The 13518-nt window shown below is 48.0% G+C and overlaps 1 protein-coding gene across 1 annotated transcript in view; it reads left to right on the top strand.

Moving 5' to 3' along the window:
• The first annotated feature begins 7097 nt into the window (after window positions 1–7097).
• KYNU (kynureninase) overlaps window positions 7098–13518 on the top strand; it is a 1315291-nt gene continuing 1308870 nt past the window's right edge. Inside the window, exon 1 of the mRNA XM_069617389.1 lies at window positions 7098–7254. The gene's annotated coding sequence lies outside the window, so the exon portion shown is untranslated. The remainder of the gene's footprint in view (window positions 7255–13518) is intronic.

Below are 13518 nucleotides of genomic sequence, written 5' to 3'. Positions count from 1 at the left end.
CACACAGACCATCTGCATGTATGCGCTCATTTTAGCACTTGCATCACAATGCTATGTCAATTTGTGTGATGTGAACAGGCCGCCCTTGAGGTGAACAGTAACAGGACCCCATTCATCCCCCCATACAGGTGATGCGGCCTATCCCCTGAAAACCTGGCTCCTCACACCTGTACGGAGACCACAGAACAGGCACGAGGAGGTAATCAATCATGCACATACAAGTACCCGCATCGTGACTGAGCAGGCCTTTGGACTTTTGAAGTCACGTTCAATGTGCATTACCAGGTCTGGTGCTGCTCTCCTGTATGGACATGAGAAGGTGGCCAAGATCACCATGGCATGTGTCATGCTGCACAATATGTGTGACAGACGGAATAACCCACTGCCCCCTGACGTTGGGATAGAAGCACATGATGAGGATGATGATGTTGATGTGGACGGAGGTGAAGGGGATGCAGGCGTTGCAAGAGGGGATGGCCAGGAGGCACGTGCTGTGAGACAGCATCTGATCAGCCAATCAATCTGCGGAAAATGTTTTCGTACTGTCACATGGATATGGGGAGGAATGCACTGGTGTATGTCTCAGAGCACGCAATGGACCCTGTCGCCAATGAAGTACACACACACACACAATGTAGATGTCCAAGGCTGTGTTTTCATCAGAAACCAGTGTATTGACTAACATAAAGGTGAAGAAGTGCAAGCCCCACAACATCCCACCACCCTTCCCACCCCCCCCAACAGACCCATAACACCCTTCCCACCACCCCCCACAACAGACCCATAACACCCTCCCCCCCCCCACAACAGACCCATAACACCCTTCCCACCACCCCCCACAACAGTCCCTCATGTCTCTGCCATTTCTGCCATGGCCAATGCACACTGGGGTATCCCCATTAACCCCCTAATTACAATTGTCCTTGGAAGGGTCTTGAGGGTTGCCAGACGTGCGCCTGGTGGTTTGTGTCGACCCGGAAGTCGAGGATGGGGCAGACTGGCCTTATTGGTGGAAGTGCCGGTCCATTGTGTCTGCCATGCGGACAAGCACCTCCCTATGACTTGCAGTTTCATTGCATATCCTGTCCGTGTTGGCGTCCATGCGCTCAGTGGAGTGCCTCACCGTCTGAACTATGTTCTCAGTGAGATTGGCAGCCTCAGCGACATGCTGGCCAACCAGCACGGTCAGCTCCTGTTGGCGCTGCAGGGTGGCGGAAATTTGGAGGTCAGTGCCGGGTGACCGTGCATTGGATGCCGTGCCCTCAGATGGCTCCAATGCAACAGGTGATGGTAGCATGGGTGACATTATTGCAGGGTTGGTGTCCTCGAAAGTCCCATCAGAACCAGGGGTCTGGGATGCCACTGGCTCTGGGCTTCCTGGGGGGTTTGGGGTGTGCATCTCCATGTGCTGGAGTAGGGTGTCCTCTGGATCGGACTGGGGGCCAGTGGCGGCTGCCTCACCAGCAGAGCTTGCCGCAGCTGATGGTGGGCCCTGGGTGTCTGGCATTGTTGACAGTGGGTTTGCCTCCGGTGGTGGGGCCACAGTTGGTGGTGCAGCTACTGCTGCCCTGGCAGTGGCACTGTGACGTAGGCTGCCACTCTTCAGGTGTGGCCTTCCACCCTTGCCCCTGGATGTTGCAGGGGTTTCCTCTGGCTCCTGTGCCCTTGGCCTCTTGGATGTAGGTGGTGCCTTTGATGATCAGCAGCATCCTCCCCATCTGTATGTGAGCCTGTCAGGGATGAGAAGGGGGATGACATTGGTTGCGTTTCAATATACTCAATGTAAATTACAGGAATGATGCAGTTGTGGCCATTGGGACTTAGCAGTTGTGGATGCAGGTGATGTGCCAGTTCAGTGCCTCATCCATGCATGGTTCCGTTTGGGACTTGTCTCTGGTGATGTGTGCATGTGTGTGTGTTTGGGTCTGACACTGACATGGTGATGGATGGATGCATGTGTGGATGTGTGTCCATGCATGAGTGGGGTCTGTGCTCACATATGGGGGTGACTGTACATTCACACCGCATCCTGTCATGTGTACACTCACCTGCAACGGAAGTGGTAGCCACCCGACCTCCATGCTGCCCACTCCCTTGATGCTTTCGGTGGCAATCATGTTGGCGCATGTCTCCTCCCATTCCTTCAGGCGTATTGGGGAGTCATCTCCACCGGCACTGGCAATGCGGTGGTTCTCCGCCAGGATGCCCCTCACCCGCAGCCTGAGGTCGTCCCACCTCTTCCTGCATTCGCGCACAGTGCGCGTGCTGGTGCCCACGGCACTGACTTTGACTGCCACCTCCTCCCAGATGGCTTTCTTCTTGAGCAAGGTGGCGCGGCGCATGTCATTGGCAAAGACTACCTCTGCATGCTCTGCAAGGGTCTGTGTCAACATGACCAGTTCCTCGTTAGTATACTTTTCCTTCCGCTGCCTGTCACAGGTTTTCTTCAGGGCCTTGGGCATGATGCAGTTGTCACTGTTGATTTCACACAGCTCCCAACTCCAATATGGTCCAGGGGGCAGAGAATGGCAATGGATTGTGTTTTTAAAGATGGCCGCCGTGCTCTTTCCCGTTCCGGGGCGATGACGCTATTTCCTGTTCCGCTATTTAACGGTCGATGCTAATAGCGGTCACCGCTAATAGCGGTGATCGCTAATAGCTGTGACCGCTAATAGCATGTACAGTGAGGGCGGAGGTGCTATCAGCACTTTGGGCGGGCCCGGTAAGGTGCTTTTGCGGCATGGCGGTAGGGTCATTTACCGGCATGGCCCTATGCGCTTGTCCGCTTACTCGTAATGGTGCGCTATTGGCGGTCTCCTGTGAGGGCGGACACGCTAATAGCGCCATGCCGGTAAATCCCGTTTTTTAGCACCTACCGTGTAATGAGGCCCTTAGTCTCTAAAACTCTGCCTGGAAATCACATGGAAAAATATCATACAACTAAATTATTTCTTAATCTGAATGCTGGTAATCATGCCTAAAATGTATAACTCTGTTAAAGTAAATTTGGAGTATCTGTCACATACGGGAGGGTGGGACTTCCTCCCCCACAACCAAATGTCTCCCCCTGGCTCAGCTTGCAACATAAGACTTGTATTGCACCCTTTGAATGTTGTCAGTTTGTCCTTGCGAGTGGGTGCAAAAGGAACTCACACTTCTTGGTCAAGCACTAGCCGCACTTGCTTACTTTGTCTTTCCTGCCAGTACTGTCTTCTAGTCTGGCAGAGCAGAGGATCATCATGCCCTCCGCCACATCACATGTCATTGCAGAATGGTTCACTAATTAATGTGAGTTCCAGTGGGAGGCTAGACTTTCAATTCTGTTTTATGCCTGAGCCCAAAAACTGGTTTTACTAGTATTCTGAGACTTTTTCCAAGGTGACTGCAATCCTGTGGGAACAAACATATTGTACATTGCGTAACCAACCCCACACCCACACACTGACATTTCTGTGCAAGCAGAAGCTACCAATTCACTGTGGCTTTTAACCGTCATTTTTCCTTATTTTCCTTCACACGTGTGCGAAACGTATTTCATTTAGTGTTTGAAATGTGGTTCTGTCAGTCATGGGATTTTCTTTTAATTTGTCCGTTTGACTGGGTTTGCAATTACTCTTGGTCCATGGACACGGAGGGGAACCGCACAGGGTTCTTTGATATGAGAAATATAAAGGAAAAGCCAAGCCGTTTTTTTCAATTTACAGTGTTTTGAGCGCTGCGGTTCACATGAAAGGAAAGAAAAGCTGTGTTAGGTTACAATGTAGCTATCCTTGCCCCTCATGTGAAGTAACACTAAGAAAAGGCTGTTCTTTTGATGTAGTGCATAACTTTTTGTGATGCAGATGAAATTAAGCAAATGCAGGTCTATTCTTCAATGCAGTGCATAACCTTTTGTTATGCAGATGAAAGAGAAGCAAACATTCAGATGAAATACAGCAAATGCAGGGCCGACCTTCAATGCAGTGCCTAAATTCTTGTTATGCACATGAAAGATAAGCAAACGCAGGGTCGTTTTTCAATGCAGGGTTGAAATGATTGCCACACATGTGCCAGGGAACAAAGCACAGCCATTTTTGGTGGCAATGTTTACTGCAGTTTTTCAGATGACAGGGATTTCTGTTATGGGCTGAATGCACCCCACATAAGAGGTACCTAGAGGACCATGATTGAATAGTCTTGGGAGGATAGCTCAGAGGCAACGGCCTCACCTTGGAAGCAAGATGACACAGAGCAACACAGGTTTGATCCCTGGGTCCGTGCTTAGTAACCTCTGGGTATTAAGCCCATTATAAATAACCTATCATCATAGCTTTAATAAGGAATTGTGAGATACGTATCCAGGAAACTTGGGCCCTTTCACCCAATGAACATCAAGGGTTTAAAGCATGTAACACCCTAGCAGTAAAAGGTGCCAGAGGAAGACCATGGGGGGTTACTCTAGTGGGGGCCGAACTTAGGTGGGAAACAGAGATGAGTTACTTGAGTTCACCGGATCTACAGCTAGTAATAGTGAAGAAAAGAAATGGGCATATCCTATTACTATTCAATATGTACAACGAGTCATATGGGATGAAACCGCTGGGCACCCTATTACTTTTGCAAGCACTTATAGCCAGTTAGGACCATTTGGTGCCAGACGAGCTTCACATTTTTTTTGGAACAGACATCAACTTGAAGTTTGAGCCCCTAAGGGAACTGAAATGATTATGGGATGAACAAGACTCAGTGTGAGTGATTCCAGCCTTAGAAGCAGATGAACCCTCCTGCCCCTGGTTCACAAGCATGCATTAGATTCAGCCCGGATACTACAAGTGTTTAATCTAAGGGCTTGTAACCAACGATGCAGCAGGGATCGTCCTGCAGGGAATTCTTCCTTTGGGTTTGAATGTTCCTCATAGATTGATTAAATCTTTAGGCTGGTGATCAATTGGAAACTTGTGGATGACTTTAACATCCTTGATCATAGAGAAAGTGACCAAAAACCCCTTTTGCTTCTAATATAACTAAGGGGCGAAGCTTACAAACCCCCAGCCCCTACTGTAATCATTAGGATCTCACGAAGTGCATGTTTTACTATTAAATGGTATAATATGGTGTCAACTGGGACTAAACAAATCATCTATCAACCTTCATTGGTAAATATTGAAAACCTGCAGAAAGTAGCTCAATCACAGGCAACTATTGATGGAATTTGACTATTTGGTTGTAGGCCCTTTTCCCCCTGCTTACACGACTGGGCCAAAAGATTAAAAAAAGAACAATAGGAAAGGCTGATTGGTTTGATTGTGATTGTTACTAGGCTAAGAAAGATCTAATGCAGTGCTTGTCCATTGAAGGAAAGGTGAACAAAAATTAGCTGTGTTCATGTACAGCCAAATACAAGGGAGAAAAAGAAGCACAGCACAAAGCGAAATGGGATGACCTCTTAGAGGTGGCTAGTGGGGTGGAGGTGGTAAGACCTTTTGGTTGTTTGGTCGTTTGTGGCAGATAGAAAGGGAGCAGACAATAATATGCTACATTGCTCAATTCCCCCAGAAGATTGGTTCAATCATTTTAGTGGTTTGTATGGAACTGAGTGTACTAATGTCGAGGGGTCCGCAATTGAGTGTTCAGGGGTGATTGAATGTGAAAAATCAGTGTTGACTATTACCACCGCAGTGTGATTCTCAATTCCAAGGGCCATAAATTAAGAACCTGACAGGATACCCGCTGATCTGCTGAAAGATAAGCCCAATGTATGGGCACACATTCTCTGGACATTTTTCACAGCAGCTGCCAGATTTAATGAGGTCCCCAACTCCTGGCACAATGCCAGAATATTAACAAATTACATAAAGGGGGACAATGATAAGCCCGACAACTACAGGCCAATCTCACTGCTCAATGCCATTGGACAAAATGTTGCCAAGGTACTTTTACATCATTTGCAGGATTGGGTAATTTCAAATAATCTTATCTCCCACCTCCAGGCTGGATTCCAACAATGGACCAGCACTGTAGATCGATGCTTTCATGTGTTCCTCATCCTATGAAAATATACTTTACTGAATAAAACGAGAGTGTATGCAGTCTTTGTAGATATTCAGACTGCGTTTGACTGTGTGCTAAGAAAGCGGATTTGGTGAGTACTAATGTATAGGGGGGTGCCGATGCCCTGGTAGCAGCAATTTGTCAGCTTTACACTGACAATACAGCTGTAGTGAGGTGGGGTTTTACGAGAGAAACCACTGACCAATTCAGGGTCGACAGGGGTCTTGTACAAGGCTGTGTCCTTGCCTCGCTCCTATCCTATATCTATATCTATATCAATGTGGATATCTTTGAACTGGTGACTAAATGTTCAGAAGAAAGGTTTGATTCCCCAAGGCTAGGCACCGATATGAAACCAGCAATTTTTCTTTGCTGACAATGCAGTGTTGCTAGTAACATCACCACTGGGGATCAAGCACTGTCTGGATTGCTTTGTCAGTAAATGCCCTCAATTAGGCCTGACTTTGAATAAAACTAAGGCCACAGCATTGGTATTCAGGTCTATGAGATCGAAGTCCTGTGAATGCTCGCTGACAGTTGATGGTACTAGTCTTGCGCACGTAAAATGTTACGGCTACCCTGGAGTAAGGTTCACTGACACTGGTTCATGTTCTGCCCAACTTGAAAAAGGACAGGTTATTTTGGGGAAAAATAGTGTTCGGCTCAGGAAGTTCTTTGTGACCCATGGAGAGAGGGCTGTATTCCCTTCTATTCATATATAGAACGTCTATAAATTGGTGCGTAGATCTGCATGTATTTTAGTTCGTTTAAAATGTTGTATATGTATGATTATGGCTATTTTTTAATTTCTTTGTAAAGGGTGCAAGCCGAATAAAAGTGTTCACTACTACTTCTCTGACCGGGAGGCAATGGCCTATTTTCTTGCAACAGAGATATGCTCTGTTTGTTGAGGCCAAGGGCCGCTTGGAGGGAATTAGCTTTGATCCACCACTTTCAACGTTGCATCCGCTCTGGCATAGCAGTTGTGCTTTTTCAGTGCTCTTGTGACCTTTGTCCTTGCAATTCCATTCGTCCTCTCACTCGGTGTATAGATCTGTTTGCGAGCTTGCAGAAGAGCGGCCCATGTTCACTCTCCTGGCACCAGCTTTCACAGCCAGTTTATACAAGTTGCAAAACGTGTTCGGCAATCGCTCGCCAAGCCCTGTGCAGCGTGAGATGTAAAGGGGCTGAATTCAGGAGACGCCAATCGCCAGCGTATTGCAGGTTAGTGATCCTTTTCATTCCTCGCGTATCAGAAACAAAGATCTGCACTTAGATTAGCAACATGCAGAAGAAAGCATGGTTTGTGTGTTTAACAGTGTACATTAGAAAGGTGTATGCTAAGTGTGCTGCTAAGTGAATAAAATAACTTCTTGTAAACTAGCATCTGACTGCTCTCTGCGCTTGGATCTAGTTAGTGGTGCATGTATGTTTTGCCCTGGTGGTGCACGGTAAGCGCATGTCTATTTTCGTTTTCTTTGCACCTAAACAGGGATATTTTGTTTTGCTGAACCCCCGTTATCGTGCAAGCGCTGGCGAGTTCCTTTAATTAAATCACGGGCTTCAGGTCACACACCTCGGCACGCGTTCACGCCTATATCTGATTCAGCAGCCCGTGTCGCTGCTTATGACAGAACGGGTGCAGCGGTAGAAGAGCCGTTTGGGACGGCATCGGCACATCTGGCACACGTTGTCCTAGGGAAAGAAATACATGGTTTCATTTGTTTGCAGTGGGGCACGGTCTGCGGTTCTGTATTCGGAATAGGGCAAGCATTATTACCCTGCTGCAAAAATGGATTGAAAGAATGTGTGTTTGGGCAAACTTTTTCTTAGCGCTAATGTTGTGCCTAGGAACGCAGTTCTCTTGAGTATAACACAGCTGCTCAAACCAACTTCATCCATGGAATATATTTGAACATTGCATGGAAAAGCTCTTGCTACAAATGCCACACAGTCTCCGTGTGAAGGTGAACGTGCATTATTTGAATGCATGTGTGTACCACTACCAAGTCGAAGTTTCCCAGCTTTAAATGCATTGAACAATGTGTTTTATGCAATAGGTCAATGTTTGTCCCAGTGCCAGTACCAGACAAAATTACACTTGCACGGCTGCAAAGTGTCCATAATACGGATGTGATAGACATACCTTTATGAATGTGTAATGCACTAATCTCGAGTCTCAATGGAGTATGCAGGACACAGCCCAGAGAGCGGAGCCCCAAAAGTAAAAGGTAGACGAGAAAACGAAGGCTTTCAGGTAACACCACCTTAAGCCCAGGTATTTTTCTAACTAACCAAAAGTTATAGAAATATTTTCAGTGCCGAGAACACAGATGTCTTCAAGTTATATGCAAGACTTGCAAATCTTTACCTTATTATTCAAACATACAGATGGTGGCACCTTTACACCTTTACTAGAGAAAACGTTTCTGTGTGGGCCTTTTTCTGGTCAACTTTCCACCTTTATTCCTGTTACTGTTCACAGTCCTGGTTAATAATTGGTCGCTCGTTGCTGATAACTACGCCAGAGATTATCTGCACGCTGCAGGTAGGGGTTGTAAGGCATTATTTTATGAGTGAATTAAAAACCTATTCTTCAATCTACACCATCGCTCTGAGGTGGATTGATTGCGGTTGCGTTCCAGCATGCAGGCTATTCCGGTTTGCCACGTGAAGAGCTGGGTGCAAAGAGGAGCACGGGAACATGTTGTAAAACCCAGCCCCATGCTACAAAGAGAAACCATAGCAAGGGAACACCTCGGCCTGAAGCTAAACTCTTCCCAAGAAAATGTACGAGGGGAGTGGCACAAAACAATGCATTTAACAACACTTTTATTGCATGTGTACTGAACGCAAACTCACATTTAGATATCCGTCCATTCTTTACAAACAGCAGCATTTCTCAAGTTGCAGTGGGGAAATTTTGATTGTGTTTGGTAACCCTCAGTATACATACTTAGGCTGGTAGATCTCGTCACAGTACTTTGCCATAAGGTTCTCTAATCTGACCCCAGACAACGTCACGTTTACCCTGGGTCCCCTGACCCTACCATATTTGTTATTCCACATCACTCACATTTAAAAGTAGGGTTTCATGGAGTGCTTGTCCTGCTTGCAAAGCCTAAGACTGCTGCGACCCACGAGGGTGGGTTTTAAGGGATTTTGAGTACTGTCTTGTGGAATACCTGTCTTAGTTTACTGAGTGTTTCCATATGTAATTAAGCTATTGCCCCTTTTTGTGTAGACCATTGTTACAGTCTTCGCTCATGGTGAAATACCAAAGTGGATTACAGAAGCTATGATAGACACAGACATCACTCCATACAATTGCACAATGTTTTATTTCCGAATTGCAGAGTACTTTAATCACAAACCTCCAGAAAGTCCCAACACAACCAACCCAATGGAGGAAGTCCTTCCTCTTCTGAAATGAACCACGTAGAGAGAAGTGACTAAGTTTAGAGATACCATTTAACCACCTGTTATATGTTGGTCATGTGCCTTAGCAACGACAAGGGATTTCCACATGCCCATTTTTAGTAACATTTCTAGCAAGTCCAAATGTGACAAACATGTTGTCAGAGTGTCTACGTATATGTCTAATGCCTCTTAACTACTAGCAAGACATAACTGAGGAATGGGGAGTCCTGTACCCTCTGCCAGAACTGGAAGGTCAACCACCTGGACTAAGTGCAAGGGTGAGCATATTGTTGGCAGGCACTCAAGCACGTGGTGCAGAGCCACTGCCTCAGGCTAAATCTGCTAGCAGGAGTGACATTGGGTGATTGCAGTAGCAACCCAAATAACTTAAATAGAACAGTTGAAAGTGAAAGAATGTCCAATCAAGATTATGTGAATATATTGGCTTTTAATTAAACAATAAAATACAAATAACTGATAAAAACACATACAACTATCCCTCCATGTAAGAGAACACAGACAATGCGGATTCTAATATATTATGGGAGTCTCGGTACTTCAGCATACTTGAGCAGGGGGGTTGTTAGGAATATTTATCATGTGTATGCTTCATCTCTTCTGCTAGTGAGTCCCGAGCACTATTTGCTGAGCTTCTGGACCTTTTCTTTCTATCCTGAATGAGTTGAGCCTTTTTCCTCTCATTTTTTCTTATTTGCTCTGACTTTTGGAACTCTGTTCTCTGAGTTTTACCTTTACTATTCCTCCATATCTCTTTTAAGGCATCTTTTTTTAACTTTTGCAGCACACATCTCCTTATGAGCAGTGTTGCTGGGAACCCTTTTGGTTCTCCTTTAAGATTATTTTCTTATCCTTACCAACTACAGTTCTTAAGATTAGAGGGATACTTTTTATCCCTGTTAAAATGTTATACTATGAGAGATTGGCACACACCACCTTGTTGGGCACATTTACCTACCCAGCAGAATTCCCTCCATCACCAATTTGCACTTCAGCAGTTACCAGCAGAAGGTTGGCTGTGGCTCCTTTGAGTGCCATTCCCATGCATCAAAACTCTGTATGCAGCTACAAAAATGATGGTTGCACTGTCTTTGCCAAGCACCTTTGGGGCAATATGGAACATGGAACATATCGACAAAGGCTGCCAGTGGCTCTCCTGCTGGGCACCAAAGAAGAGAGTTGAAAAGCAGAGCTGCTTGGCTGCTAGCTCCAAAATTTCCCATGAAAAAGGAAATATTTTGCAGTACAATTATGGAGCCTGATGCCCTTTTTCATCTGATTCAACAATACACAGTTCTGATCCAGTGAGGCCCAGCTATGCCTATCCATATTCAGGTTGTGCTCCTGCAAAAGATAGCATTTCTCACTTAATCAAGGGCTGTGTCAGGCAAAATCTGTGAAATCACAAACAACTTTACTTCCAGCCATAGAGGAAAAAGGCTTCACTTTGCAACAAAATATCATAGGTGAGCTCTACAAAAGAAGCCCTACACCTTGTGCCTATGTAGTATCAGTGGACCTTTGCCTTGAACAGATTGCTGTGTAAGAGAAACTGACTAGGGCTGCAAACAATGTTTAGAATCTAGATGGAAGAGAAAACTGCATTGGGAGGTGACAGAAAAGGAAAATTCACCACGTGTTAAAAGGGTTGCTTTTGCAAACAAGAAAAAGATCTGTTTTAAAAGTGTAATGTTGAATAAGGCCTTGCCCTTGCCTAGAAATGTAAGGGGGGTTTTGTTTGAAAACATATATGGAATGCTTTATTTCAACAGACTTGCTTCTGATTCAGAAAAAAATGAATAAGTAAATAAAATGCATTTACTGTGGAAGCTACATAACAGGTTTTCCTGCTTGGCTTCAAAGGACATTTGCTTGCTGGGAATAGGATGTGCATCCCCCAAGAGGGGCCATCCCCTTCAAATCTATGAATGGACCAAGAGGAAGCATCTCACACGCTCATCAGACTTTGTGTCTGGGCTTGAGCCTGTTACAATAGAGTTCCAGGACACGTAGGTGTAAAATTGCAAATAACACCTCCCCTCAACTTCAACTGGGGGGTTTCAAAGCCAACTCCAGAGCAGCCTTGGAAATTATGCCCTTATTTGGGAGACAATGCTGGCAATCTAGCTCACAAGACTATGGTGTCGATTCATGGAATTAATGTGCGCCGAAAAATCCCGCGCAGAGGTGCCAAAACGTGCGAATCGCAGTAAAAGTGCGAAAATCGCAGTGCAAGTGCGAAAAGCGCAGGGAAACCAGCGCACATCGATTCATGGAAGGCCGTGCGCGAGAAAAATATCGGATGTGCGCTGAAAAAGTGTGCGGCGCACGCCGGCGCACAACATATCTAACGGCGTGCGCAATGGCCATAGCGAAATCGCACATAGCGCGGCGCACACAACAAAAGTAGGTGGAACACGGGGCGTAACACTCGGAATGGGGAACAACTCGTCAAAATGTGGGCGTCACGGGGGAAGTACAGGAGGCAAGTGTGCGGAACGCCCACACGCTCGCCTACAACACGTATTCATGCAATCCAATAGGGCAAACCAGCGCACAGGCCCAAACACGTCCGCCACAAGAAAGCAGGCGGTAGTGTCCCTGCCCCTGAAATAAATGTGCGCCAAAATGTGCGCCAACAAAAAGCACCTATATACAGCTATGATGAATGTCACATACTGTGGCCCTCTAAGACAAATGACGTCCAAAGGGGTACGAAACAAATACGGACACCCGCTGTGTGAAAAATAGCGTGTGCATGTATTCTGTGCTGCACGGAAAGTCCCACACGCGATTTGCCTGGGTACATGTATTCCGGGATGCGGGAAGTTCCACACGCTAATTCTGCAGGGTCCGTGTATTCCGGGGTGCGCGGGAAGTCCCACACGTGAATTGCCTCGGTCCGTGTATTCCGGGGTGCGCGGGAAGTCCCACACGCGATTGGCCTGGGTACGTGTATTCCGGGGTGCGCGGGAAGTTCCACACGCAATTTCAGCAGGGTACGTGGATTCCGGGGTGCGCGTGAAGTTCCACACGCTAATTCTGCAGGGTATGTGTATTCCGGGGTGCGCGGGAAGTTCCACACGCGATTTCAGCAGGGTACGTGTATTTCGGGGGTGCCGGGTGGTACTACACGTGAATTGACCGTGTGGGTCCTCCCAGGTGTTCCCTCTACACCCGCCATGGCCCCTGCAGGCAGCCCACACCACAGGGGGCTACCCTGCACCCCTGCTCATGTCCCGCAGGCAGCCCATCCACCATGGCCATGCCCCCCAGCCAACCCACATGTCACCTTGCACTACTGATCACCAACTCTTGTCTCCCAGCACCCCCACCCACCAGCATCCAGGGGCACCCTCACCAGGCCCCCACACATGTCTCCCACCACACCCACCCCCCAACAGTCAGGGGCACCTGCCAGCAGGCCTACACACATGTCTCCCACCACCCCCACCCCCAGCAGTCAGGGGCACCCTCCACCAGGCCCCCACTCATGTCCCCCTGCACCCCCAACCCCCAGCAGTCAGGGGCACCCTCCACCAGGCCCCCACTCATGTCCCCCTGCACCCCCACCCACCAGCAGCCAGGGGCACCCTCCACCAGGCCCCCACTCATGTCGCCCCTGCACCCCCACTCCCCAGCAGTCAGGGGCACCCTCCACCAGGCCCCCACTCATGTCCCCCTGCACCCCCATCCCCCAGCAGCCAGGGGCACCCTCCACCAGGCCCCCACTCATGTCCCCCTGCACCCCACCCCCCAGCATCCAAGGGCACACTCCACCAGGCCCCAACTCATGTCCCCCTGCACTCCCACCCCCCAGCAGTGCAGGGCACCCTCCACCAGGCCCCCACTCATGTCCAACTCATGTCTCCCTGCACCCCCACCCCCAGCAGTCAGGGGCACCCTCCACCAGGCGCCCACTCATGTCCCCCTGCACTTCCACCCCCCAGCTGCCAGGGGCACCCTCCACCAGGCCCCCACTCATGTCCAACTCATGTCTCCCAGCACCCTCACCCCCAAGCAGTGCAGGGCACCCTCCACCAGGCCCCC

The sequence above is a fragment of the Ambystoma mexicanum genome, chromosome 9 (assembly GCF_040938575.1).
Source record: "Ambystoma mexicanum isolate Mex_15411 chromosome 9, UKY_AmexF1_1, whole genome shotgun sequence".
Lineage (NCBI taxonomy): Eukaryota > Metazoa > Chordata > Amphibia > Caudata > Ambystomatidae > Ambystoma > Ambystoma mexicanum.
Note: the sequence above shows the minus strand (reverse complement) of the source record. Positions and strands in the feature narration are given on the sequence as shown.